Below are 21,569 nucleotides of genomic sequence, written 5' to 3'. Positions count from 1 at the left end.
CTCTCTCTGAAGCCTAAAGCAAGACTGATCATCTGCCCAAAATGGTTTAGACTTCATCACAAAATTAGTTAGGAGTAAGGGACTTTAGACTAATCAGCTAGAGTGGAACAGATACTTGGAAAGTGGCACTTTGCCATGGCAGAAAGTGAAGGTGAAAGTGTTAGTCACTCAGTTTCGTGTCTGACTCTTCGCAGCTCCATGGACTGTAGCATGCCAGTCTCCTATGTCCCTGAAATTCTCCAAGCAAGAATACTGGAATTGGGTAGCCATTCCTTTCTCCAGGAGGTCTTCCTGACCCTCAGAATGAACCCGGGTCTCCTGCACTGCAGGCGGATTCCTTCTAAAACCTGAAACCTGTTTGCTGGATTCTGGTATACATGACTATCTCCTTAGCATAGCAATATTCAACTCTGGTGTGCCAACAGTTTGTGTAGCTGGATTATCTACGTCTACCCCTATTAAATGTTAAATGTGGTGTTTTAAAGAAGCGGATTTTCTTGAGTCTTTACTTGAAAGGGAAATCTGCTTTCAAATATTGAAGCAACTGATATTAGACTGTCACTTAGACTATGTAATATAAGATCTTATTTTGGTTTACATCAAATAAACGCGCATTTTCTGAGGGAATTTTATTTCTCTGCAACCTATGTAGTATTTTGAAAAAGATGTTATGTTCCTTTAAATCACTTTGGAACACACTCTTCCAGTTGATGTTTTTGTTAGCAGAGATGATAATGTATTTTCTCAAGTTTATGACACATTTGTACATTAGCCCCCTTGGGGAACTTAATGGATTGGGTTCCACTTCAGCAGGGCTTAAGTGGGATTTTTTGATCCAAAAAAAGATGTTTTTTCTAAACTGGGAAAACTTTTTGGACATAAAACAATACTCACAAAATACATGAAAGACTAAAGTGCAAATGATTCTGAAGAACAGGGATTGGATTTTCTTGGAAATTCACATGGCTTCAAAATTAAGAGACATTGTACACAATGTACTTGGTCAGTTCTAAATTGTTCTTTAGGGAATAAAAGACTATGTATATTTTAAATACACTATTTCAGAAACAATTTTCCAAGTTGCATTAAATTTTTCTTTCTGAATTTGAACCATTTGTTAAGCAAAGAATGAGGTTGGCAATAATTTTATTTGTATATCACTAGGAAATGCAGTCTCCAAAATATAAGTTAATGTTTAGTCAATTAAAGAGAAAATTTCTTTGAATGAATATGTGAGGCTGTTCTTGATAAAAATTACATTATTTTGTGTGAGAGATCAAAAAGGAAACAATGCTCACCTTCTGTCACTGAGTTCTCCAAAAATCCTCAAGTAGGATTTAAGGACTTGGGGCTGTCAATGAAATTAGCATGCAGAGGTTCTGTCCTGGTGTTGGGGCATCACAGGTTGGTTTGCTTGGGTGTAGAGTGGTTTGCATTTTGTTCTTTGTGCTGAGAGAAACTGGACATAGTAGTCTGATCACAGCTGATGTGCTATGTTCTATGTGTGAACTGCAGAAAGTACCAGTGGATAAGCAGGGAGTCTGTATGTCTGAGCTGGTTTGTTCAGGATGCTATGTATTCAGTTCAGTTCAGTTCAGTCTCTCAGTTATGTCTGATTGTTTGCGACCCCATGGACTGCAGCACACCAGGCCTCCCTGTCCATCACCAGCTCCTGGAGTTTACTCAGACTCATGTCCATTGAGTCGGTGATGCCAACCAACCATCTCATCCTCTGTCGTCCCCTCTCCTCCTGCCTTCAGTCTTTCCCAGCAGCAGGGTCTTTTCAAATGAGTCAGTTCTTTGCATAAGGTGGCCAAAGTATTGGAGTTTCAGCTTCAGCATTGGTTTGTAGATGATAAGGAATAAGGTCTTTCTCTAGGATGATCAAAGGGAAGGCCATTCCCTTGGGCTCGGGTAGTTGTTATTTTCCACAAGGCTAAATTGTTCCCATTCTCTGTGAAGAACTCCTACATGGTCAAGCCTGAAATCCAAGTTACTGTTACCAGTGAAATTATGTAAACTAATGACCAGTATTTCCTTATATCCCTAATACAAATTTTTATGCACTTAAAAAAAATAAAGCTGATAATTTCCCATTTTGTAATAATTTTTACTTATATAGGAATAGTTTTAGATTCCTGATGCATTACAATATGATATGCTATAATATAGTATAATATAATGTAAAATAAGGGAGCTTCCCAGGTAATGCAGTGGTAAAGAATTTGCCTGGCAATGCAAGAGACACAAGAGATGAAGTTTCCATCCTTAGGTCAGGAAGATCCCCTGGAGGAGGAAATGGCAACCCACTCCAGTATTCTTGCCAGAATAATCTCATGGACAGAGGAGCCTAGTGGGTTACAGTCCATAGGGTCACAAAGAGACGTGACTGGGCACACGTGCACTGAAGACATCCCATAGATAAAACTGGTTAATAAAAGTATGGAGAGTAAAATGTGAAGAGGACAGAGTTCATGCACATAGACACTGAAGACATCCCACCCCATAACCATCCCATAAAATTGGTTAATAAAAGTATGGAGAGTAAAATGTGAAGAGCACAGAGAGTTCTGATGGACGGATAAGAGTAGGGTAGAAGAAACAGAGCCCACAAAGATATGAAGAAGAAATGAACAAAGAGTAAAAGTGGTCTCAGAGAAGCTAAGGGAAGGTGTTATGGTCTGAGCGTTGGTGTCCCCCTAAATTTGCATGCTGAAATCCTAACCTGCAATGGGCAGAGGCAGAGGGTTGCACAAAGAAAGGCCAGAGACCTTTCTCAAGGGCCCTGAGTCCACAGCCAGCTATGCTGGGATCCTCTGTGGGAGCCAGTATCCTGTGCTCTAAATCCCTTTTTCCTTCCCCTCTGTCAACCTGGTAAAGGAAAGAGGGATGTTCACTCCTTGGTCCAAGAGTGTTTATTTTCCGATTGGCTATCCTGTTACTTGCTGTCCCATCATCAATCCCAAAAGGCTTTGAGGTTTGCTGAAATGTACAAGGTGGGAGTAATGATTAATGCAGCCTGGGCAAGGACTGAGATGCCTGCCTCCTTACAGAGATGCCATTGTTCTTCCCCGAGACGCCGTCCCTCCCTCTCACACCCTGACCACCGCTTCCCCAAGCAGAGTGTTTATGTGTTGAGTGCAACACTCCATGGACTTCAGGGCCTAATGGGGTGTGAGAGGGGGCCTGGGGTTTTTCATCTTGTTTTCAGCTGTACAAACAGCACACACTTTCCCCTTCCACTCAGGGTCTAAGTTCAGGTCTTCTCAAATACTGGGGGCTGCGAGCCGGTGGCAGAGACTCCACAAGTCAAAAGAGGGGGACCTGGCCCCTCCCACTTGAACACCAAACACATTCAAAGTGTTTGTTTTCTCAGCCCCATGTCCCCTAAGTTCTGAGATAAACATCTCCCTGGTGGTGGATCTTTTAGGATTCTAGGACTCTTCATAAGCTTTGTTTAAAGGCTGTAGGATGAACTCTCCATTGTCTAAAGCAAGTTGAACCTGCTTCTCAAAAAAGGCAACCAGAATGAATAAATGAGGTTTTCCATCCTACCTAACATGAGCATTCCCTCTTTCTTCCCTTCTTTCTTTCTTTCCTTTTCCTTTCCTCCTTCCCTTGCTGCCTCCCTCTCTCCTTCCCTCCTTTCTATCTTCCTTTCTTCCTTTTTTTTCTTTCTTTCATCTTTCTTCCTATCTCCACCTCTTTCCCTTAAGCTTTTTAACATTTACTTAAACACATCTTCTCCACAGGCAGGAACTTTCAGAAATTCTTTGCACTGACCGATTGATTAGGAAGTCTACACTCCCTGGAGCAACAGCAGTTTGAAGGAAAAGAAGTGCAGGAGAAACAAACCATCAGATGCTGAACTCCAGGCATCTACTACTGTGACACAGTTTCCCTGGTGGCTCAGAGGGTAAAGCATCTGCCTGCAATGTGGGAGACCTGGGTTCGATCCCTGGGTCAGAAAGGTCCCCTGGGGAAGGAAATGGAAATCCACTCCAATACTCTTGCCTGGAAAATCCCATGTGCCAGGAGCCAGCGTGAAGAACTCCGCCCATGGCAAGGGTCATGAGGAAGGAGGCTTGGCATACGCAAAGGCGTGATCAAGCCTCAGGAAACCCCCTGTTCCCGAGCATCTAACCCCAAAACCAGAGTCTGTTTTATGCTCTCACCTACACCTCTGACTTTATGGGGGGCTCTCCCCCATAACCATTTCTCTCGGAGAAGGAGTAAACGTGCAGCTCCAAGGCAATAAAAATTCCTGGGCGTGACAAGAGTGTTTCAGCTTACGGACTCCTCTGAAGGTTACCTAGCCCGCCTGTATAGGTTCGTCAGGCCACATGTGATTGTTTACAGCCTCCCAACCTGAGAGGCACGAGATGTTCTAGACTTACTAAAGGCAAATTCTTTTGGGGAGTTGGAAATTATTAGTATAGTGGGTTGGTTAGGAATTATATTGGTGAAGGGTTTTTCATTTGTTGTGTCAATAATTGCTGCTAATTCCCTGCTCTGGGTGGGACAAGGATTTCTCAGGTCAAACCTCTCTGCTGACAGACTAGCTTGTGTGACAGGATTATCCATACTCCTGCCACTAGGCACATGATTGTTTACTACCTCTTAACCATAAACAGCACAGAGAGTTTTGGAGTATTTTGAAAGTCTTAATTAGCATAGGGCTTTTTCTTCTTGTTGAGTCAATGATTGCCACCAGGCCTCCATATCCTTAGGCACCTGGGAATATATTAATCAGTGTATTTGGAATATAGAAAGGGAAATATAGTAGTTTTTGATGTTAGCATTACTAGACGTTTTGAGTTAATGAATTTTCTCTTTTGTAATAGATCACTGTACTTTGTTATAAATCACTGTGTCCTTGCTATGTGAAAATGTAACTTTATCACTATCTTAAGACTAAATAGATCTTAAGGGGAACATTGGTGAAAGGATTTTCATTTGTTGGGCTGATGTTTGCTGCTAAATCTCCATGTTCCCTGCCCTTATGATGAATATAACTAACATATAGGAGAAATAAGTATTAACCTTTAAGCATATAGGAGAAATAAGTATTAACCTTTAAGATTAATCATGTTAACCTTGGGTTAAATAGATTCCTTTCTTGATTGTAACTCACTACACCCTCACCCTATAGGAATGTAACTTTATTTGGAGGGTGGTGCCTGGTTTAAGAAAAAACACCCTTGGAAGAAATAAGTTTTGGGGTTATCAGAAAGAAAGGATCATAAAATGTCAGCAGGTCTCACTCATGGCCAGAAGATGATGTAATATCCCTAAGACCTTTTTTTTATACATTTATGTGAAGCACCTGATTTTGATAAAGGTCAGGACTGCTGAACCCCGCGTGACTCTGTATTGATCCCTATATGTAACAAAAGGTATATAAGCAAACCCAAAAATAAAGAAATGGGATCAGTTTCCAGAAAGACTGATTCCCCCATATCACTTCTTTCTTGCTCCCGTTTCTCTGGCTGAATTCCCATCTGGAACATGGATGCTATTCCACGTAATCCAAGTTATTCAGCCTCTTTTTCTCCACTAATCTTCCTACTACACTATCCGTTTCTAATCTCTCTATATATCTGTAATTAAATATGTATTTTTCCAAGGACGCCGACTCCATCCCCACCTTCGAATCACCCTGGATCCACCGGGGCTGGACCCTGGCACCCGTGGACAGAGAAGGCTGTTAGGCTGCAGTCCATGGGGTCGCAAAGAGTTGGGATATGACTGAGTGACTTCATTCATTCACTGTGACACACACTTACCAAGTCATCCTACTTAACTCCCACAGTGATGTGGGAGGTAAATTCTATTGCCTTTGTGCAGTAGATAGAAAATATTTGGACAATTATCATAATGTATTGAGCATGGAGAAGGACATGGCAACCCACTCCAGTATTCTTGCCTGGAGAATCCCATGCACAGAGGAGCCTGGCAGGCTATAATCCTTGGGGTCGCAAAGAGTTGGACACAACTGAGTGAATATCACTCATTGGGTGTTAGACTTCCCAGCCTACAGAACTGTGAGAAATACATTTCAGTTAATTATAAGCCACTCAATCTGCCTTGTTCATAGATGGCTGACTTTTTGCTCTGTCCTTGAAAGACAGAAGGGGCAAGAGATATTTCTGGGATCTCTTTGATAAGGATATTAATCTCATTCATAAAGATATAGTCCTTATGAGCTAATCCCCTCCAACGTCCCCACATCCTAAGACCCATCACATTGGGGGTTAGAGTTTAAACATACAGATACTTGGTGGGGGGCATAAACATTCAATCTGTAACTTTCCTCCTCAGCTTCCCCAAAGTAATGTCTTTCTCACAAGTACAACACATTCATTCTATCCCAACAGCCCTAAAACACTTAACTCATCCCAGCATCAACTCTGAAGTCTACAATTCAGTCTTGTTGGTGAATCAAGATGACTTTTTAACCCTTTACTGTCCTCCAATGTGGGCCACCTCATCAAATAGTGAGTGGATAGTTTCAAGGACAATTTAAGCTCAGGATGTCCACATTTTAGGTTACTTTTTAAATTACTTTTGCTGCCTGTTATTCATCTTAAGAGGTTTCAGCTTGGTTCTTCAAGATGGCAGAGGAATAGGACAGGGAGACCACTTTCTCCCCCACAAATTCATCAAAAGATCATTTGAATGTTGGTCTCATCATTTCATGGCAAATAGATGGAGAAACATTGAGAGATTTATTTTGGGTGGCTCCAAAATCACTGCAGATGGTGACTGCAGCCATGAAATTAAAAGATGCTTGTTCCTTGGAAGAAAAGCTATGACCAACCTGGACACATTTTATTTTATTTTATTTTTTTAGATTTTTTTTTAATTTTTATTTTTACTTTGTTTTACTTTACAATACTGTATTGGTTTTGCCATACATTGAAATGAATCTGTAAATGTATGTAGACAGCATTTTAAAAAGCAGAGACATAACTTTGTCAACAGAGGTCCAACTGGTCAGAGCTATGGTTTTTCCAGTGGTCAAGTATGGATGTGAGAGTTGGACCATAAAGAAAGTTGAGCACTGAAGAATTGATGCTTTTGAACTGTAGTGTTGGAGAAGACACTTGAGAGTCCCTTGGACTGCAAGGGGATCCAACCAGTCCATCCTAAAGAAATCAGTCCTGAATATTCTTTGGAAGGACTGGTGCTGAAGCTGGTCACCTGATATGAAGAACCAGTTCATTGGAAAAGACCCTGATGCTGGGAAAGATTGAAGGCAGGAGAAGGAGATGACAGAGGATGAGTTGGTTGGATAGCATCATCAGTGCAAAGGACATTAGTTTGAGTAGGCTCTGGGACTTGGCAATGGACAGGGAAGCCTGGCGTGCTGCCAGCGGTTGAACATGACTGAGCTACTGAAATGATTCATCTTAAAGTCCCAATATAAAGCAAGGGCAATGACATGCACTCAGTCATCCAAACCAATGATAGGCATGAAGCTATCCTTGCTTCTCCTTTGGTTCATCTTCCACTTGTTATCAGTGCCTGAGGACAAGGATTTCATGGCTTCAGCATCCATTCCTCCCTGTATTACTTGCACGGCCTGAATTCCTGCCTTCATCATTTCTCGCTTAACTGTAAAGCTTGCCTCCAGTCTTTCTCATAAGTTCATCTTTCCTACCATAGCCAGAGTGAACTTTGTAAAATGAGAACTAGATTGTGGCATTTTCCTGCTTTGTATGTATTATGGCCTTTCTTTGAGCAATTATAGAATAAACACTTGAGCTGTTCTTGCTTATCTCTTCAGTCTCTTCTCCAGCACCTCTTTCACTGCCTCTTTTCCCTTCAGCCTATGAGTCAGATGTATGCTAGGACTTTGGGTTCCTGAATGATATATTTTTCATCTCTCTATGCCTTTGATCTTGTTGTTTTCTTGGTTAAGAATGTCCTTTATCATTTACTACTTAGTGAAAAGCTCTCATCTCCCAGGATAGAGCAAACATCATTCTATTAAGATTTTCTTGCTCACCCTATCTTCGTGTACAATTGCCTCACTTTCTGTCTGCCTCACTTTCTGTCTCCAGCTGCTTTGACCATGACATGCATGTTGTACTTCATCTGTTTGCATATCCACTTTTCCCATTAGACTGGGAAGACTTTAAGGGCAGAGATGGTAACTTGCATATACAGCACATCCATGTATCCTCCTTGTCAATCTCAGTTTTAGGTGCTTAATGAGCACATAGTGAGGTAATAGACACGTGAATGAATAAGTAAAATCAGTATTATAAGTTCCTGAATCTGCTAAATGGCGATAGAAACCCTCATCCTGTGTTCCCCTCAGGGTTTATGTGCTGAAGAAATGAGATGATGGTTATAAAAAAATGCCTTGTAAGCCATAACAGATTGTACTGTGCTGCGTGATCAGTTGAGTCTGACTCTTTGTGATCCCACCAGCTGAAGCCCACCAGACTCCTCTGTCCATGAAATTTTCTAGGTAAGAATACTGGAATGAGCTGCCATTTCCTACTCCAGAGATCTTCCCAATCCAGTCTTTCCAGGTGACTCAGTGGTAAAGAATCTTCCTGCCAATGCAGGATAAATGGATTCTATCTCTGGAAGATCCCAGGAATATCCCCTGGAAAAGAAAATGGCAACCCACTCTAGTATTCTTGCTTGAAAAATTCCTTGGACAGAGGGGCCTGGTAAGCCATTAAAGGATTATAGACTGTTCTAGGAATAATGACTTTATGTCTTAAAAAGAAGGGAGAAGTTATTCATGTTGCCATTGTGACCCAATAATTTTTCCCTTTAAAATATTCCTGGAGGACTCCCTAACAAGGGTATGGCAATCCACTTCAATATTCTTGTCTGGGAAATCCCATGGACAAAGGAGACTGCTGGGCTACAGTCCATGGGATTGCAGAGTGTTGGACACCACTTAGCCAGTAAACAGCAGCAACACCAAGACACAGATTGAATAGATATTCATAGAGGACTCTTCATCTCTTTGGTTGGGTGTCTGCCAGGCTGGAGCAAAAATACAATTAGGTTGGAAAGCAGCAGACCTGAGGTCTTGTGGGACCTGGAATAATTCACTCCTACTTGCTTTGCATCAATTAAAAGGTGAATCTTAGAACTGATTGAAATATATTTTTGTGAGTTTGTTTTTCTATCCCACAGATGAAGGTACTGAAGATTTTAAAATGCTAAATAAGCTTAAACGGTGGAGTCAGGATTGGAAGATTGGAACAGACTTCTTAGACTTTGGGGTCAAGCTCTTAACCATATACTACACTGACTTTCATGGAGGGAATATTTGGGTTTTGTTTTAATTTTTATTGGGATATGGTTCCTTCCTACCTTCCTTCCTTCCTTCTTCTCTCTCTTCTACACTTTCTTCTCCTATACAGGTGATTCTCAACATTCACTGCAGTAATGTTGTATGAAGGCACCACAATACTGAATTAAATACTAAGCCATTTCTTAACACAGAATTAGGAAACACAGAATTAGGTCCCTGCAAGCCTCTGGTCACAACATTTTCAGCAATCTATTAATATACAATATTGTTTTCTGTGCCAATCCATTTAAGGGTATCTTATTTAATATACACTGTTGACTCATTAACATTGAACTCACAGGCAACAGCACCATAATTCTTGCCTGAATGAAACAGGTAATATATGTATTTTGTCTGTAAAGCCCATCACAGACTTCTTGCACTTAGGGACACTAAGCAGCACCTTAGCGCTACACTAGAAGGCCATTTAGACACTGAAATCACCAATGAAATACACAAAATTGTGAAATATGGGGCTCTAAACAGACCTTGAAAAGAATACTTGTTTATAGGATGAGAGCTGAAACAAGGAAGCAGGAGGTGACTGTTTGACTGCAGAGGAGAACTTGTGAGCCAGGCAACTCAAAGTTTTACCATTTCGTGCATGTCCATGACTGACCAAAGTGCCATGAATACTGGTTTTCAGGTTACAAATAGATTGTATTTAATATGTAAATTCGCAACTATAGAATCGATTAATAATGAGCATCAACTGTTCTATGTTCTTTGTGCTGTGTGAAACATTGGCTATCCAGCTACAAGCAAATAACATAGACTATGTCTTCTCAATGACTTAATATCTAGAGGAGAGGAGCAGTTACTAATGGACAATCACGTAAAGAAGAAAACTTACATGTACCATAGAATATTGCATTCTTCAATTGATTGATCAGTTAATTTATTCATCTAATGGGCTTCCCTGATGGCTCATTGGGTAAGGAATCCATCTGCAATGCAGGAGACACCGGAGATGCCAGTTGAGTTTCTGGGTCGAAATGATCCTCTGGAGGAGGAAATGGCAATCCTCTCCAGCGTTCTAGCCTGGATAATCCCATGGACAGAGGAGCCTGGTGTGTGACAGTCTATGGAGTCGCAAAGAGTCAGACACAACTGAGCGACTAACACTTTCATTGTCACTTACTCCTAAAGATGTTAGCCTGTTGAGAACAGGGAGAGGATATTACACATTTCTATATTCATTCACAGAAAATTATTTCATGGATTTGAGGTCAGGAGTCTGTCAGGGCTCTGTGATTTTCTTGGTAAAATAAGGAAGTTTGACTAGACAGTCTCTCCAGGACCATTGAAGTCTGAGACTATAGGAGGCACTCAATAAATATTTGCTGAAATGATTTATGGGAAATTCTTTCCCACTGATTTCAGATAAGAAATATAGTGGCAAAGCTCTCTGATACTGCAAGTATAAAAGACATGTTTGAGCAGCCATAGTGTCAAATATCTGGCTCTGAAGAGAAAACCTCCAGCTTTTCCTGACATGGGGGCTCCATGACTCCACATATGTAATAAAGATGCTATATAAGCAGAGCAAGCGGTTCTCACGGTGAACACGAAAGCCCGGGAGCCACATTCTAGCACATTATGGGTAGTTTACGGAGCACATCAGTTCATAACGCGAGACAAATTGGCACTGGGACTTCTAATGGCTGGGGTCCAAGTGGACCACCGGGAAAGAAAAACGAAGAGAATGCCAGCCAGAGAGGGCCTAGTCTCTTCTTGGAGCTTGAGTTCCTAATTGCTCAAAGTGTTCCTTTAGCAAAGGGTTTATACACTCATCATTTTATGGTTAATGACTCTTGAAATAAGACATGTAGGCATTCATTTGTTCACTCAGTCATTTATTCATTCATGCAGTTAACAAGCAAGGATTTGAGCCCTTACAAAATGCCAGGCAATGAATACAGCAGGCAAGGGATTACAGGGCTGAGGAAAACTATATGGTCATTGCAAAAATGGAGGTTAAAGCCAGTGGAAATGATACAGAGCAAGTGAGAGCATAGTGTTATGGAAGGTCAAACTTTGGAAAATATCCTTCTTCTAGGGGACCTCCTCCACAATGTGAAGTTAGTCAAAAGTGGCATAATGAATAGACTATATCAGGATGGGGAAAACTGGTTGGGCAGAAAAGACCCTAGGCACAGAATGCGTGGGAGCGTGCTAAGTTGCTTTGGTTGTGTTTGACTCTTTGCAACCCTGTGGACTGTAGCCTGCCAGGCTCCTCTGTCCATGGGATTCTCCAGACAAAAGTACTGGATCAGGTTGTCATGCCCTCCTCCAGAGGATCTTCCTGACCCAGGGATCAAACTTGCTTCTGCAGCTCTTGCTTTGCAGGTGGTTATTTTACCACTGAGCCACAGGGAAAGTCCAAAGCACAGAAGACATGTCTATAAAGTACTTGACTCTGTAGTAGAAAACTGGAAGCCAGAGAAGTCGTAAGAGTCTAGAGAAGTCTAGAAACGTCTGATGATGCTGGAGAAGGAGATGGAGTCCAGGTCCTCAAAAGCCTTATAACAAACAAAAGTAGTAGGAAATCATGCGTTTTGCATTCATCATGCAATAAGACACTACTGGTAGATTTTAAGCCAGAAAGGGTCATGGTCAGATTTGCATCCTATGCTTGAGGCTGGTGCATTGGGACAACCCAGAGGGTTTGTCCAGGGAGGGAGGAGGGAAGGGGGTTCAGGATGGGGAACACGTGTATGCCTGTGGCAGATTCATGTTGATGTATAGCAAAACCAATACAATAGTAATTAACCTCCAATTAAAGTAAATACATTTATATTTAAAAAAAAAAGATTTGCATCCTTGGAGGAGCCTTACTGGGTGAAAATAGATTGTGGTTAGATTAGAGTAAGTCCTCATAGGACTTCCCAGGAGGTATACTGGTCAAGAATCTGCCTGCCAATGCAGGAGTTGCAAGAGACAGGGGTTCAGTCCCTGAGTTGGGAAGATCTCTTGGAGAAGGGAATGGCAACCTACATCAGTATCTTTGCCTGGAAAATCCCAGGGACAGAGTAATATGATGGGCCACAGTCCAGGGGTTTGTGAAGAGCCAGACATGACTGAGTATGCACTCATGTACTGGGTAAGGGGTGTTCCTGGCTAGTGCTCAGAAGGTGGTGGAAAAACTGGAGAGATGTACATGGATTTATAACAAGAGGTAGAATTTGGAAAATGACTTTCTATAGGAACAAGAAAGAAAGAAAAATAAAAGACAAGTATACCTTCTGAATACTATGTTGAGCAACTTGGATGCATGGGATGATTTTCTAGGTTGGATGAACTTTCTGTTCAGTGGAACACTGCATGACAAAGTCTCTTAGAAGGGAAATAGTTGAGTTTTGAAGTGACTTTGAGGGGACCATGAGAAATATGCCACTGAAGACTATTAGTGAAAGGGTCTTGGAAATCAGACAAGAGATCTGGACCAAAGATGGAGATTAGAATTATTAATTAAGCCTTTGGAAAGCCTGTGATCTTTCAGAACAGATGGATCAATAACAAAAGAAATGAGACTAACACAGGGGCCTTCCATTTGTTAAGGGTCAGGTAAGGGAAGAAGAATTGTTAAGAAGCCATGGAGGAATATCTCAGGAGAGTGTTAAAAAAACATAATTATATCTTCTGTTTGTATGGGTACCTGTGACAAGACATTTCTACATGAGTGTATAGTTACTGGGGCAAAGTCATTCATGTAACAGGTTTACCCACCGCATTATTCCAAGTTTTCAAATTAGAAATTCTCAGCCTTGGAAACTAGAAAAGCTGTGTGTATGTGTGTGCTCAGTTGCTCAGTTGTGTCTGACTCTTTGCAACCCCTTTAGCCCCCAAGGCTCCTCTGTTCATGGGATTATCTTGGAAAGAATACTGGAGTGAGTTGCCATTTCCTCCTCCAGGAAATCTTCCCAACCCAGGGATTGAACCCGCATCTTCTGTAGCTCTTGAATTGCAGACAATTCATTATGGCTGAACCACTGGGGAAGTCCAGAAAAGCTGTACTTCTAAGCAACTGGTTTATTTCTATATTACAAAGAATATGTCTATTATAGCATATGTTTTGTCTTTTCTCTGAGCATGCCAGAAAGTTCTGAGATATAATTTCAGTCAAGGTTGTATTTTTATCAAGTCATTTAAGACTATCGGGTATGTATTTCTGTTCACAGCTCTTTACTTTTCATTTTCCTATTCAACTCATTTTTTTTCCTCACTTACATTTATTTTAAACTATTTTTCTTCCTACAAAATACTTTATGATTTTGTAACCCACTTAATTAGGCTTCCTTGGTCTCAGCGGTAAGGAATCTTCCTGCAATGCAGAAGATGCAAGGGTTCTATCCCTGGGTTGGGAAGATCCTCAGGATAAAGGCAAAGCAATCCATTCCAGTATTCTCACCTGGAGAATCTCATGGACAGAGGAACCTGACAGTCTACAGTCCGTAGCTTTGCAAATAGTCAGACAGGACTGAAGCTACCAAGCACGTAGGCACTCAACTCACCTAATACCATTTGGAAAATGTTCATTTACCCTAAAACATTATCACTTAATAACAATGTTTTTTGACTATGATTGGATTTATGTTGTTTTTAATTGAGAGAAAAAATAAAAGAAACCATAAAACCTAATTTTATTGGAAAAATTTTTGCAAGATATTCAAATTGTCCCATAGAACACTTTTTAAAAAATATTCTGTCACCATTGAAAAATGGAATCAAATGACTTACAACTCATTCTGGGTAGAAACTTGTAATGAGATTTTACTATAGGTGCATATTTATATCAGTATTTATTACTTGCTGTAAATTTGGAAAACACAGCAGTGGCCACAGGACTGGAAAAGGTCAGTTTTCATTCCAATTCCAAAGAAAGGCAATGCCAAAGAATGCTCAAACTACTGCACAGTTGCACTCATCTCACATGCTACTAAAGTAATGCTCAAAATTCTTCAAGCCAGGCTTCAGCAATACATGAAACATGAACTTCCAGATGTTCAAGCTGGTTCTAGAAAAGGCAGAGGAACCAGAGATCAAATTGCCAACATCCACTGGATCATCAAAAAAGCAAGAGAGTTCCAGAAAAACATCTATTTCTGCTTTACTGACTATGTCAAAACCTTTGACTGTGTGGATCACAATAAACTGCGGAAAATTCTGAAAGAGATGGGAAAACCAGACCACCTGACCTGCCTCTTGAAAACCCTATATGCAGGTTAGGAAGCAACAGTTAGAACTGGACATGGAACAACAGACTGGTTCTAAACAGGAAAAGGAGTACGTCAAGGCTGTATATTGTCACCCTGCTTATTTAACTTATATGCAGAGTATATAATGAGAAATGCTGGGCTGGAAGAAGCACAAGCTGGAATCAAGGTTGCCGGGAAAAATATCAATAACCTCAGATATGCAGATGACACTACTCTTATGGTAGAAAGTGAAGAGGAACTCAAAAGCCTCTTGATGAAAGTGAAAGAGGAGAGTGAAAAAGTTGGCTTAAAACTCAACATTCAGAAAATGAAGATCATGGGATCTGGTCCCATCACTTCATGGGAAATGGGGAAACATTGGAAACAGTGTCAGACTTTATTTTTGGGGGCTCCAAAATCACTGCAGATGGTGATTGCAGCCATGAAATTAAAAGATGCTTACTCCTTGGAAGGAAAGTTATGACCAACCTATATAGCATATTCCAAAGCAGAGACATTACTTTGCCAACAAAGGTCCATCTAGTCAAGGCTATGGTTTTTCCAGGTTGAAGGGTTAATAGGGTAGCAGAGATGTGCCTGCAAACGGGTCTCTCTGCTCAGGCTGAGCGTCCTTGCATACGAGGCGTTCTGCCAAAGAGTCTGGACACAGCCTTGAGTTTAATGGTCCCTTGCAAACGAGGGAGCATTCCCTTCTTGAAATAAGAAGGAGATGAGGGCTTTGGGCAGACTCTTCAGTAGACAGAGATTTCACTCCTCTTTGCTATATGATAACATGTATGCACCTGCACTGTACTGAAAGGCTTATTCTTACAATCTGGAATTCTGCCTAAGGATGGCTTTATAATAATAAACGGCAATTAGTTTGCCCAGTTGTCCCTCTGGCCAGAGTGGTGTCCTGTCTGTCTTTTGTATGTCTTGTATGTTCTGCATCATTTCACTCGTAGTAACCAACACAGGTCATGTATGGATGTGAGATTTGGACTGTGAAGAAAGCTGAGCACTGAAGAATTGATGCGTTTGAACTGTGGTGTTGGAGAAGACTCTTGAGAGTCCCTTGGATTGCAAGGAGGTCCAACTAGTCCATTCTAAAGGAGATCAGCCCTGGGTGTTCTTTGGAAGGACTGATGCTAAATCTGAAACTCCAATACTTTGACCACCTCATGGGAAGAGTTGACTAATTGGAAGAGACCCTGTTGCTGGGAGGGATTGTGGGCAGAAGGAGAAGGGGTCAACAGAGGATGAGATGGCTGGATGGCATCACCGACTCAATGGACATGAGTTTGAGTAAACTCTGGGAGTTGGTGTTGGACAGGGAGACCTGGTATGCTGCGATTCATGGGGTCTCAAAGAGTCGGATATGCCTCAGTGACTGAACTGAACTGAAAATGTAATTTGGGCCATTGACAAGAGTCATAATGCATTTCCTATGTGTAACTCATGGAATGTGATTAAGCCTTCAAAAAGAGAAAAATATAGTTAACACAGCACTGCCCTTGAAGGGCACTATTCTCTCAGTCTGATACACCTGATGTAGAAATTGTTCAGTCACTAAGTTGTGTCTGACTGTTTGTGACCCTATGGACTGCAGAACACCAGGCCCCTCTGTCTTTCACTGTTTCCCAGAGTTGGCTCAAATTCATGTCCATTGAGTCAGTGGGATGCTATCAAGTCATCTCATCCTCTGCCACCCTCTTCTTTTGCTCTCAATCTTTCCCAGCATCATAGTCTTTTCCAATGAGTCAGCTCCTTGCATCAGGTGTCTGACATATTGGAGCTTCAGCTTCAGCATTGGTCCTTCCAATGTATATTCAGGGTCAAGGGAATTGAAATTGAGGCCATAGGACCTTTGGGATAGACATCTCTGAATAAAGCTCAACACATTTAAACAGGAACCCCTACTTCTTCTCTTTGTCTCATAGTAAGTTGTCAGGAAAGACAGGTGTGGTGGGAGGGAGGGTAGGGAAGGCAGTAGTGCCTCAGAAACTTTTTTTTTTTTTTATTGTAGCTATTCTCCCTGTAAAACACTCTTATACCAGCCAGCATTCCTCTCTATGCTGGGAAGCTCTGTCCCAGGTTCAGTGATGGTAATGACCAATAGTTCTGAGAGCTGTAGTGAATGGATAATATATATGAAAGATTTCTTGACTCACCTACATAAAATCACAGGAAACTTCTCAACCAAAAGAGGTAAGCCACATGGATGGTAGCTCTGGACCAAAGCATGCTGCACTAAGTCATTGGGGGAGATCATCCCAAATTCATACTTCAACACCCAGGCACCTTGCCTTTTCTCTCCGAATTCTTCCTCAACTTTCCCCAAACCCACAATACTTATTAAACCTAAAAGCTAATACAAGGTGGGGTGAAGGGTTGCCTAAACAGTCATTTGTCTAAGGTCTTAAGTTTAAACTTTTTACATAATCTCCAAGTGGATCTCTAGGTATTCGTGAAAGGAAAGTGAAAGTGAAGTCGCACAGTTGTGTCCGACTCTTTGTGACCCCATGGACTGTAGCCCACCAGGCTCCTCCATCCACGGGATTCTCCAGGCAAGAACACTGGAGTGGGTTGCCATTTCCTTCTCCAGGGGATCTTCCCAAACCAGGGATCAAACCTGGGTCTCCCGTGTTGTAGGCAGACGCTTTACTGTCTGAGCCACCACGTGCCTAACCACGTACAAATATGTTAAGATTGAAAAGAAAAACAAATGTTTAAATTTTTACTGTATTCAAGTCCAATACTGCTTAGGATTAGCTTTCAAAATTATATTCTTTAAAAACCCTAAATAAATTCTAGATTTATTTTGTGAATAGTAAAATTATGTGACACTAAATTTTTGCAATTTTGATTTAGCATATTTTTAATTTGTGGTATACGGAGAACCCCAAACACACAGAGACTTTGGACTCCTCTGGGTTTTTGGAAGATCTTGATTTATTCTTTAATTATAGGTTTTATTATCATATTATAATGATGTATGTTCATATTTGCTCCCTCAACAAATTGTGTCCTTCTATATGGAAGGGTTTATCTCTTACATTCACTTGGCAATAATTCATAAGCTATGATGTGCATAAGAGTAATCTTGGAAAGTTGTCAAATATCTACATTTCTGAGTCTAACCCCCAGAAACTGTGATGCACTAGGACTGAAGTGGGATTCAAGAATTTCAGTTTTATTAAGGTCTCCAGTGGCCCTAACACAGTGCTGTATGGACTGTACTTCCATAATTTGGACCTAGGTATATTTGACACCTTATGCCAATGCTGATCTGTTGATCATGGCTATACAAAGAAGTTTTAAGAAGAACCCAACAACATATTAAAAAGATCATACATCATGACCAAGTGGGCTTTATCCCAGGGATGCAAGGATTCTTTAATATCCACAAATCAATCAATGTAATACACCACAGTAACAAATTGAAAAATAAAAACCATATGATTATCTCAACAGATGCAGAGAAAGCCTTTGACAAAATTCAACATCCATTTATGATTTAAAAAAAAAAAACTCCAGAAAGCAGGAATAAAAGGAGCATACCTCAACATAATAAAAGCTATATATGACAAACCCATATCACAAACTCATCCTCAATGATGAAAAATTGAAAGCATTTCCCCTAAAGTCAGGAACAAGACAAGGGTGCCCACTCTCACCACAACTATTCAACATAGTTTTGGAAGTTTTGGCCAGAGCAATCATAGCAGAAAAAGAAATAAAATTAAAATAAATAAATAAATTTTATATAATTTATTTAAATAAATAAACAATTAAAATAAATAAATTTAAAAAGAGAAATAAAAGGAATCCAAATTGGAAAAGAAGTAAAACTCTCACTGTTTGCAGATGACATGATCCTCCACATGGAAAACCCTGAAGACTCCACTGGAAAATTACTAGAGCTAATCAATGAATATAGTAAAGTTGTGGGATATAAAATCAACACACAGAAATGACTTACATTCCTATATACTAATAATGAGAAAATAGAAAGAGAAATTAAGGAAATAATTCCATTCACCATTGCAACGAAATGAATAAAATACTTAGGAATATATCTACCTAAAGAAACAAAAGACCTATATATAGAAAACTATAAAACACTGGTGAAAGAAATCAAAGAGGACACTAATTGATGGAGAAATATACCGTGTTCGTGGATTGGAAGAATCAATATGGTGAAAAGCAATAATACCCAAAGCAATCTATAGATTCAATGCAATCCCTATAAAGCTACCAACGGTATTTTTCACAGAGCTAGAACAAATAATTTCACAATTTGTATGGAAATACAAAAAACCTCAAATAGCCAGAGCAATCTTGAGAAAGAAGAATGGAACGGGAGGAATCAACCTGCCTCACTTTAGGCTCTCCTACAAAGCCACAGTCATCAAGACAGTATGGTACTGGCACAAAACAGAAATATAGATCAATGCAACAAAATAGAAAGCCCAGAGTTTAATCCATGCACCTATGGACACCTTATCTTCGACAAAGGAGGCAAGAATATACAATGGAGAAAAGACAATCTCTTTAACAAATGGTGCTGGGAAAACTGGTCAACCACTTGTAAAAGAATAAAACTAGAACACTTTCTAACACCATACACAAAAATAAACTCAAAATGGATTAAAGATCTAATCATAAGACCAGAAACTATAAAACTCATAGAGGAGAACATAGGCAAAACACTCTCAGACATAAATCACAGCAGGATCCTCTATGACCCACCTCCCAGAATATTGGAAATAAAACCAAAAATAAACAAATGGGATCTAATTAAAATTAAAAGCTTCTGCACAACAAAAGAAACTATAAGCAAGGTGAAGAGACAGCCTTCAGAATGGGAGAAAATAATAGCAAATGAAGCAACTGACAAATGACTAATCTCAAAAATATACAAGCAACTCCTGCAGCTCAATTTCAGAAAAATAAACGACCCAATCAAAAAATGGGCCAAAGAACTAAACAGACATTTCTCCAAAGAAGACATACAGATGGCTAACAAACACATGAAAAGATGCTCAATATCACTCATTATCAGAGAAATGAAAGTCAAAACCACAACGAGGTAACATTTCACACCAGTCAGAATGGCTGCGATCCAAAAGTCTACAAGTAATACATGCTGGAGAGGGGTGTGGAGAAAAGGGAACCCTCTTACACTGTTGGTGGGAATGCAAACTAGTACAGCCACTATGGAGAACAGTGTGGAGATTCCTTAAAAAACTGGAAATAGAACTGCCATACAATCCAGTAATCCCACTTCTGGGCATACACACTGAGGAAACCAGAATTGAAAGAGACACGTGTACCCCACTGTTCATCATAGCACTGTTTATAATAGCCAGGACATGGAAGCAACCTAGATGTCCACCAGAAGATGAATGGATAAGAAAGCTGTGGTACATATACACAATGGAGTGTTACTCAGCCATTAAAAAGAATACATTTGAATCAGTTCTAATGAGGTGGATGAAACTGGAGCCTATTATACAGACTGAAGTAAGCCAGAAAGAAAAACACCAATACAGTATACTAATGCATATATATGGAATTTAGAAAGATGGTAACAATAACCCTGTATGCAAGACAGCAAAAGAGACACAGATGTATAGAACAGTCTTTTGGACTCTGTGGGAGAGGGAGAGGGTGGGATCATTTGGGAGAATGACATTGAAAGATGTATATTATCATATGTGGAATGAAATGCCAGTCCAGGTTTGATGCATGATACAGGGGGCTCAGGACTGGTGCACTGGGATGACACAGAGGGATGGGATGGGGAGGGAGGCAAAAGGGGCATTCAGGATGGGGAACACATGTACACCTGTGGTGGATTCATGTCAATGTATGCCAAAACCAATACAATATTGTAAAGTAATTAGCCTCCAACTAAAATAATTAAATTTATATTTAAAAACATAAAATAAAATGATATTCAAAAAATTTAAAAAAAATAACTGCAGAACTTACATCACTACATTTCAGTTCAGTTCAGTTCAATCGCTCAGTCGTGTCTGACTGTTTGTGACCACATGAACTGCAGCACTCCAGGCTTCCCTGTCCATCACCAACTCCCAGAGTCCACCCAAACCCATGTCCATTGAGTCGGTGATGCCATCCAACCATCTCATCCTCTGTCGTCCCCTTCTCCTGCCCTCAATCTTTCCCAGCATCAAGGTCTTTTCAAATGAGTTAGCTCTTCGCATCAGATGGCCAACGTATTGGAGTTTCAGCTTCAACATCAGTTCTAATGAACACCCAGGACTGATCTCCTTTAGGATGGACTGGTTGGACCTCCTTGAAGTCCAAGGGACTCTCAAGAGTCTTCTCCAACATCATAGTTCAAAAGCATCAATTCTTCAGCACTCAGCTTTCTTCACAGTCCAACTCTCACATCCATACATGACCACTAGAGAAACCACAGCTTTGACTAGACAGACCTTTGTTGACAAAGTAATGCCTCTGCTTTTTAACATGCTGTCTAGGTTGTTCATAACTTTCCTTCCAAGGTGTAAGCATCTTTTAATCATAGCTGCAATCACCATCTGCAGTGATTTTGCAGCCCCCCCCCCCAAAATAAAGTCGGCCACTGTTTCCACTGTTTCCCCATCTATTTGCCAAGAAATGATGGGACTGGAAGCCATGATCTTAGTTTTCTAAATGTTGAGCTTACATCACTAGGTTTCAGTGAAACAGAATTCTAAACCAATGGGAAAGATTGGAGTCAAAATGAATGTTTTGTATTGTCAGAATTGGTTTAAACAAAGAAATAGCAGGGAATTAGTACTTATTTAGTCTCTTCTATGAATCGGCATCTATGCTGCCTATAAAATCACCTGTCTTCTCCTAGTCCTCTGAATCAGAACGGGATCAAGAGAAGTTATATCATTTGGTTAAAATCTCATAGAGAAGCAGCACTACTTACTATAGTCTAGCCATGTAAACAATCCAAGGGCCTATCAACAGATGATTGGATAAAGAAGATGGGGTATTTGTGATAATGGAATATTACTCAGTCA

The sequence above is a fragment of the Ovis canadensis genome, chromosome 6, assembly GCF_042477335.2.
Source record: "Ovis canadensis isolate MfBH-ARS-UI-01 breed Bighorn chromosome 6, ARS-UI_OviCan_v2, whole genome shotgun sequence".
Taxonomy (NCBI): Eukaryota; Metazoa; Chordata; class Mammalia; order Artiodactyla; family Bovidae; genus Ovis; species Ovis canadensis.
This window is presented reverse-complemented; position numbering follows the sequence as displayed.